Below are 8,539 nucleotides of genomic sequence, written 5' to 3' on the forward strand. Positions count from 1 at the left end.
AGAAGTAATTCAAACTCCCGTCCTTCCCCCTCCCACTGCAGTCCTGGCTGCAGCTGCAGCTTGCTGACTTGACCACAATTTGAGCTTGAGTCAGCCAGCCTGAGGCCAACCCAAGTAACCTCCTGCAGCATGCTGTCCCTCAGGCCTTCTCTGGGTGGGGGGGCCCTAGGGGGCTCAGACCACAACTGAAGGACCAAAGGAGCAGAGGAGCAGATGTGTGTGGCCCTAGGCACTGGATGGAGATTGTGTCCTAAGTACATCTTCGAACCTGAGACCTGGAGCTCAGTGCCACACCCCTACCATGCAGCCCAGAGGGCTTGGAGCAGAGCAGAAGGCCCCGGACACAGCTGAGCGCTGCCACTTTCTTGCTAAGTGACCTTGGGCAGATCACAAGTTTCTGAACCTCTGTCTTCTCATCTCTAAATGGGGCTAATCAAGGCAAGATTGTTGTGTGTTGAGGAGGAAAACTAAGAGGGCTTTTAAAATGTAATCTCTGGGGTGGGGGGATGGGTTAGCCTGGTGATGGGTTATTAAAGAGGACACGTTCTGCGTGGAGCACTGGGTATTATGCACAAACAATGAATCATGGAACACTACATTAAAAACTAATGATGTAATGTATGGTGGTTAACATAACAATAAATTAAAAAAAAAGAAATACAACCTCAAAAAAAATATAATCTCTGTGAAATGCATAGAAGAACATGAAGGGTAATCTTGAAAGTCACTGAAAAGTCCACATTGGCTAAATGTCTCTGTGTGCTGAGGCGTTTGAGCGCTGAGACCACAGATGAGAGTAACACATTTTCCACCCTTCAAGGGTTTTGAGGGCTCATTGGCTAGTGGGAGAGGTGGATGTGAGACAATTTATTACAGCCATGTGTTCAGCGTAGAACAGAACAGAATCTATTGTGTAAAGGGACAGAGAGGAGGGCATCCATCCTGCTGGGGACTTTAGCAAATGTTCCAGGCACCAGACTATATTAGGGTAGAATCTGGAAAGGGAAGTAGGAGGTTGCCTGGTGCACACAGAACATTCCAGGTGGAGGCAACAGTCTGTGTAAAGGCAAGAGAGGAGTGTCTTTGGGCACTTCCATACAACTGTCTGCTGCAGACACAGGGTGTGCGGGAGGAGGAGGGCAGAGGAGGGACGAGCAAGAACTCCTATCAGAAGCCTTTTTATCGTAGGTCACAGCCAGAGGGCGCAGTAAGAAATGAAGAGCAAATAGGTCAATATGGAGCAGCAAGGAATCATTTTATAGAACCCCTGAGTGAGCTGTAAAGATACAGAAGACCCTGAGCCACCCAATTTTTCAGTGCAGGCATTAGACGAGTCTGGCTCCCAGTCATGACGTCAGCCTGGGCATTGTGTCTTCCTGGCTGAGATGTCCATCGTTCCTCCCGACAACAGGGCGACCCAGAGACAAGCTGTCCTCACCGGCAGTCCCTTGTCCCACAGCATCCGTGAGCACAGGAAGTCGCTGTGTCCCAGGATGAAGTCACTGATCTAGAACACAGGGCGCTCTCTTATTGGTGAGAGCCACCTTGGAGAAGTCTTCTGCTCAGGGTAAGTCCCAAGATCAAATGTGAGACACATGCTTCATGCTTTCCAAACCCCAGACACGATCATGCTCCTCCCCCAATTTGAAAACTGCCTCAGGTCCTCTCTGACTGCAGAATCCAGCCTAAACTGCTTGGCCTGATGCCCTGGGGTCATCCACAACAGGCCCCTCACCTTCACTGTAGTCTCAGCTGCAGATACCAGGGGGAATCGTCTCCTCTTCTGGATTCTCAGCAGTTGGCACTTTCCTCTCTAAGAGCTTTTTCCAGATTGTTCGTTTTTGTGCCCATTTCTTAGGAAGTCTGTGGTTCCTTGAGGATAGGGGTCATGTGTGACTCTGTAGTTTCGGGGTCCAGCTGTAGGTCTGGCTCATAGTAGGTGTTTAGTAAATGCTTGAAGAATGGATGCCTGGGGGCAGTGGGGAGGGAGGTGTGCTCTCTGGCAAAGATGTAGGGAATGTTTTCTGAAAAGAGAGAGGTCAGGAATGGTGAGTGGGATCTTCTTCCTTTTCTCCTGCTTTTAAAAAAATTCTCTCCCTCTTGCACTGCTGCCCTCCCATCTATGTTTTATGCATCCTTAATTCTCCAGAAATACCTTCTGTGCTGGCCTTTATGGATTTGGGACATGGATACTCACATAACGCCCCCACACAAGAACGGCTATCATGGTTGATAAATCAGAGATCTCTAATGCAGATTTCCACTTAACCATTCTTCACTGAATATATTAGGAAATATTAGTCACAATGAAAATGAGAGGTAGGAGAAACATAATTCAGTGTTCTGACACAAGTTTGTTTTCTATGGTCCACAGGCTAATTTTTTTTTTCAATTAGAATTAGAAACTGATGATACTTTCACTTTTTCCCTTAGGAAAATATTTATGGATCTAGCCATCTTACTTTGAGGGTAATTCTCCGATGATTCTGCCTAAATGTTTCTCCTTTAATTTCATCCCAAGGCCAAGCTTTAAAGCTTGAAATGATTAGTTCACCCTGCAACTAATTTAGAATTTGAGTTAACCCAGACACAGTTTTCATGTATATTCTCATAAGATTTGAAATAACCCTTTATCTCCAAAGTGTCAAAGTTGTACTTACAAATGTGCAGAATTTCATCCAAGGTCGTCACCGGTTTATAAACCAAGGGCTCAACAAATCAAGGCCTTCTGAATCATCAGGCCCTACCTACTATTTTTAAAGACTTTAATGGTTATGATGCATGAATAGGTACTGTAGGCTTATTACAAATTTCAAATTTTAGTCGGTTGGTCTCATTTACTCTTAAGAGCCATTTATAGAAAATTCAGTTCACCCGACTATCTGCATAGGGTAATGTGGGCAAAGACTCTGTAAACCCATGAGAACTATACACCTTTTCGGTATTGTGTTAATGTCTGCATGTCATTGCACCTGCCAGACTGCATTTTAAAAAGGTGGAGACACACTACATATATTTGTCTCCCATTTCTGTTACAAATAACTCTTTATTATTTTCCACATTAAGATAAACAAAACCAGAGAAGGGGTGTAATTACCAAACATAAAGATACAGGAAGAAAACGATCTTTTCTTTTCTTTTCTTTTTTCTTTCTTTCTTTCTTTCTTTCTTTCTTTCTTTCTTTCTTTCTTTCTTTCTTTCTTTCTTTCTTTCTTTCTTTCTTTCTTTCTTTCGTTCTCTCTCTCTCTCTCTCTCTCTTTCTTTCTTTCTTTCTTTCTTAAAAATCTTATTTATTTACTTGAGAGAGAGAGAGCAAGTGTGAGCACATGAGCGGGGGGGGGGCGCGGTGGAGAGGGAGAGGGAGAGAGAGAATCTCAAGCAGACTCTTCACTGAGTATGGAGCCCGACATGGAGTTCAATCTCACAACCCTGAGATCATGACCTGAGCTGAAATCAAGAGTCGGACACTTAACTGACTGAGCCACCCAGGCACCCCTCATATCTTCCTATATCCTCAAGAGAAACTAACTCTTGCTTCCCAGGTACTTGCATTTTCAAATCAGGTAATAACCTTGCCATCCAAAGTGAGGGAGCCCTTCCACTGGAGATAAGAAGTGACTTAGACATAAAACCCAACACTATCCCTCCCCACAATGTGCTTCCTAATGGTCTTCCTTCCAGCAGAGCTGGTTTGAAGGCTCTGGATTTTTGGCCATGGTTTCAGGCTGCTGTCCTATGTGGCTGGCCTCAGAGGGCCCTCTGAAAACCCAGAGAAGCTTCATCTGCCAGGGGATTAATTTCTTGTCTTAAAATTATTCTTAAGAGATAGTATTTAAACATTCACTCTCTTGGGTGCCTGGCTCAGTCGTTAAGCGTTTGCCTTCAGCTCAGGTCATGATCCCAGGGTCCTGGGATCGAGCCCCACATCGAGCTCCCTGCTCCGCGGGAAGCCCTGTTTCTCCCTCTCCCACGCCCCCTGCTTGTGTTCCTGTTCTCGCTATCTCTCTCTCTGTCAAATAAATAAATAAAATCTTAAAAAAAAAAAAAAAAAACATTGACTCTCTTGACCCTAGAATTCTCTTCTCAGAGTAATAGGTAATTACACAGGTGGCAACTTTCTCCCCACAGCAGCTACAGGGATCGTATCTGGTAACCCAGCTCCTCACTGCACTTGCAATACCATGCTCCTCACCAGGGCCTACAAGGTCCTTTAGGATCCTGCTCCCTCTACATCCCCAGGTGATGCCTCTGCCTCTGCCCTTCACCCACCCTGCTCTGGGTCCACTCTTTTCTTGTCTTTATCAGCACCATCTTCATTTTTGTCCTGGATCTTTATGTTTGGTAATTACTTCTTTGTCTATTTTCTTCCCCCGCCAGACTGTGAGCTCCATGGGAACAAACACTACAGGTCTGCTGTCTCATTGCCATCCATCCAGGCCTGGCAGATACCAGGCTCAAAGTTGATGTTGTTGGCAGAGACCGCCAGTTGTCCATCAGAGTCTGTTCTCCTTCCTATAGTAATAGGATTTAAGCCGCATATTGCCTGGTGCCCAGCTAGACCCCATGAGCAGCATCCTGTAGGGCTGGGTGGCTAGGTGCCCAAGTCATCACCTGAGGAAGGAGAGAGGAAGTGATGTGTGTAACTTCTGCCTCATTTGCTCAGAAACCAAGCCCTAGCTCCCAGACTGGTACTCGCCTTCCTGAGGGTAGGAACATGGCGGTGCCCATGTTCAGCTTGACCACGTAAACAGGGCACCACTCTGGATGGTGACAGAACAGCTGGGTGAAAGGTGAAACATGCACCTAAATGACTATATATGGCAGAGCTCCCCCAACCTGGACCATTTGCCTTATAATGTTACATGAGTGTGAAATAAACTTGTGCTTTTAAAAGCCACTGTATTGGGTGCCTGGCTGGCTCGGTCAGTAGAGCATGTGACTCTTGATCTAGGGGTTGTGAGTTAGAGCCCCACATTGGGTGTAGAGATTACTTAAATAAATACATAAATCTTAAAAAAAAAAGCCACTGTATTTGGTGGTCTCTTTGTTTTTCAGCTTAAGTTTTCAACCTGACTGACACGCTGTTGAATAAATAGTTGTTGAACCATCAAGGGCTTGCCATATTACCCTGTGCTATCATACCACGAGGGCACATCATCACTGGGGGCAGTCAGCACCAGGAATCATTCACTAAGCACCTGCTGGGTACTGAAAAAAACACACACCATGAACTGTCCTCTGCTGGTTGGGTAGCCTCATCTTTTCCCATCCAAAAGTTCCCTTGTGGCTTGCAGTGTCTCACTGCATCATTGACAGATTTTGCTCTGCCTTTCAAAAGGGACCAAGCTTGAAAGAATGTCACAAACCATGCAGCATGTGTGAAGATTCTAGGTCGCTCTGTTATAAAAGTTCTTGTGTGAGACAGAAATGCCATCTCACAGCTTGTGGCAACCTGTGACCCACATCACAGTGGAGTCCTGCCCATTTAATAGTGCTATAGTGACTGGCACAGTTAATGTCTGTGACATTTCATACCTGAACTTTTAATGTTAGACAAGTTTTTCCTGAAACTCTTGTTCCATGATGGTGGGTGGTTGTGTTTGTTTACTGAACTTTTGGGGAGTATGCTAGCTGTGAGTCATGATTTCCCTAAGGAATTGTCAATTATGGCTTTAATTATGGAAAAAAGTTTTCCCTTTCTCAATGAACTTTTCTACTTAGGTCCGGCATATGTTTAAGCTCCGCTCTTTTTGAAGAAAGACATTTAGTAGTCATTCAGTTAATCTCTTACCTCCTCCCAGAGGTAGCATTTAAGAAGTCATCAGGATTTAGGCTTGTTTTAAGGCCATTCCTGCAGCAAACAGACTCTGAGGTGGGGATTTGTATGCGGGAAGTTGATTGGAGAATGCTCTGCAAACAGTACTTGAGAGGGATGAGGGAAGGAGAAGGGCACAGAAGGAAGAGTTGAACTCCAGTGAAGCTAGGGTCTAGAGCTAGAATGGCCCCTCAGAGCGGTCCTGTATTGAGGCAAGGGGGCTGGGCTTTTATATTTCTCCTTCCGCCCATTTACCTGTCAGGAGATATGGCTAGAAGGGAAAGTAACCTCTGATGAGGCAGCTCCCTTAGCCAAGGGCAAGGCCTAGAGAGGGCCTAAGATGTGAGTTCGAAGTAGCTCAAACTCCTTACAACTAGGCGGGGGAGTGTCGTGGTCCTAAAGAGGGCTCGAGGCGGCGCTGTCTGGCACCCACTTGCAGGGCTTCAGCATCAAATTAGCACCTGAATAACGCTAGCCTCAGGAGGGCACTGCCTTGCCCATCTTGTTCCCTGCAGTATCTCCTGCTTTTAGAACAATGCCTAGCGCCTAGCAGAAGCTCAGTAGGTATTTGCTGAATAAATAAATGAAAGCAGGAACATGCAGGATTACTTAAGGGATATATAAATTATGATACCTTTAATAACCTTTGTCAAAATTAAGGAACCTTACTTGACTTTAAACTTCCAAGTAGAAGCTGGAATCTTTCTTTTTTTTTTTTTTTTAAGATTTTATTTATTTGACAGAGAGAGACACAGTGAGAGAGGGAACACAAGCCGGGGGAGTGGAGTGGGAGAGGGAGAAGCAGGCTTCCCGCAGAGCAGGGAGCCTGGTGCGGGGCTCAATCCCAGGAGCCTGGGATCATGACCTGAGTCGAAGGCAGACGCTTAACGACTGAGCCACCCAGGTGTCCCTAGAAGCTGGAATCTTTATAGATGTATTGAAACTATACATGCATCATAAACTCTACTATTTCCCGTCTTTGGACAGATTGTGGGAAAATGTTTTGAGTCCACTTGAGTAGTCAGGCAAGTGGCAGATGAGTTTCTTGTGAGGCAGGAATAAGTCAATGCATTCAGGGAAAAGTACTCTAAACTCAAAATAAGAACATATGGTGTGATGAGATTTGACAATAGGAGAGAATATTTTAAGTTGGGGCCTCCCTGGAAAATCCAGGAGACATCTTTGCCAAACTCACAGGCTGAGGATTCTGAGTTATAGGTTATGACTACATTTGTGAGAGAGTAGGGATGAGTCAGACCGAGCCTGGTACCTGACCAGCCAGTGGGCTGTTGCCATGGCAAGGTCACTTTTGTGCCATGCATTGTCATCATTTCTAGCAGGTGCAGCAGCTTTGGAGCCTATATGTGGATAGCACTTAACAATCTACAAAACATGTTCACATTTGCAATCTCATTTGATTCTCAAATATAGGAAGAGAGTAAAAATACCCTTCTTATAGTATTATACTAATAACATAGGCACAAAATCATTAACAGAATATTAGCAATTTGAGTCTGACAATACGTGGGATTTATCCCAAGAATGTAAAATTCTTTAAATCTTTTGAAAACTAATCATTGTAATGTAGTAAACTATAGAATATGGGAGGAAATCATGTGATCGTCTCAATAAATAGGAAAAACACATCTGACAAAGACTCAGCATTCTCAGTAAACTAGGATTAGGAGAGAACTGCTTCACTCTGATAGAAGACATCAATGAAAAGTCTACAGATAACATCATAGTTAGTGGTGAAACATTAAATCCCTTGCCCATAAGAATGGGAATAAGGCAAGGATGTTCACTCTCAGCACCTCAATTCAACATCGTACTGGAGGTCTTAGCCAATGCACTAGGGCAGGGGAAAAAAAAAGGCATACAGATTGGAAAGGAAGAAATAAAGCTATTTTGAAGATGTACTTGTAGGTAACCTGACTACCTGCATATTACTGCCGTTGCAGAGATCATGAAACTGAGTATCAGGGAGAAGTGACTCGTGTGACTTTTTACAGGCAGTACAGGTGCAGCTGGCACTCAAACCTAGATCTTCTGGCTTCAAACACTGGAATGAAAAGGGGAGCTAATTCATTCAGTTAAAAAAAACACAAAGTCAAGTTTCAATTTGCTTCTTACAAGAGTTCTGGTTTCCATTGGAAATTTTCCAGAGAAAATCAACTAAAATGAAAATGGGGATGGAGAAAAGTTGTTGAGGATAGGCTGACTGGCCACGTTCTTTGACCTGAGCACATTAAAATGTGGTCAACATGCGGCTAGGGTGAGCATGGATCCATTCACCAGATCCCGAAATAACTGAAGGGAAACCCTTAGGTCAAACTCAGGGCCACCCTCAACATTTGACCCAGATAAGGTAAGGATTGATGAAAAGTACTTACTCAGATAAGGTAAGGACTGATGAAAAGTAACTTTAATATACTTATGAAACTCAAGAGGTGGCACAGGATAGAAAAGATTTAGAGAAAAAGATGTCAAGAGACTTGTAACTAGGGTGACCATATCATTCATCATTCATCATCATGACTATAACCCTTATGAGTGAAAGGAGGTGCTATTAGTAATTACCTTGAGTCAAGATGCACAAACCAGGACTGGGCTGGGCAAATTGGGACATTTGGTCCCCAACCTATAATAGCTATAAAGGAAACCAACAATGTTGTCATACTGAAGGGATCTGGGGGATTTGTGGGATCTGCTCCGACTCTGGCA

This window comes from Callorhinus ursinus, unplaced genomic scaffold (assembly GCF_003265705.2).
Source record: "Callorhinus ursinus isolate GAN/ISIS: 27379988/994484 unplaced genomic scaffold, GSC_fseal_2.0 scaffold12, whole genome shotgun sequence".
NCBI lineage: Eukaryota > Metazoa > Chordata > Mammalia > Carnivora > Otariidae > Callorhinus > Callorhinus ursinus.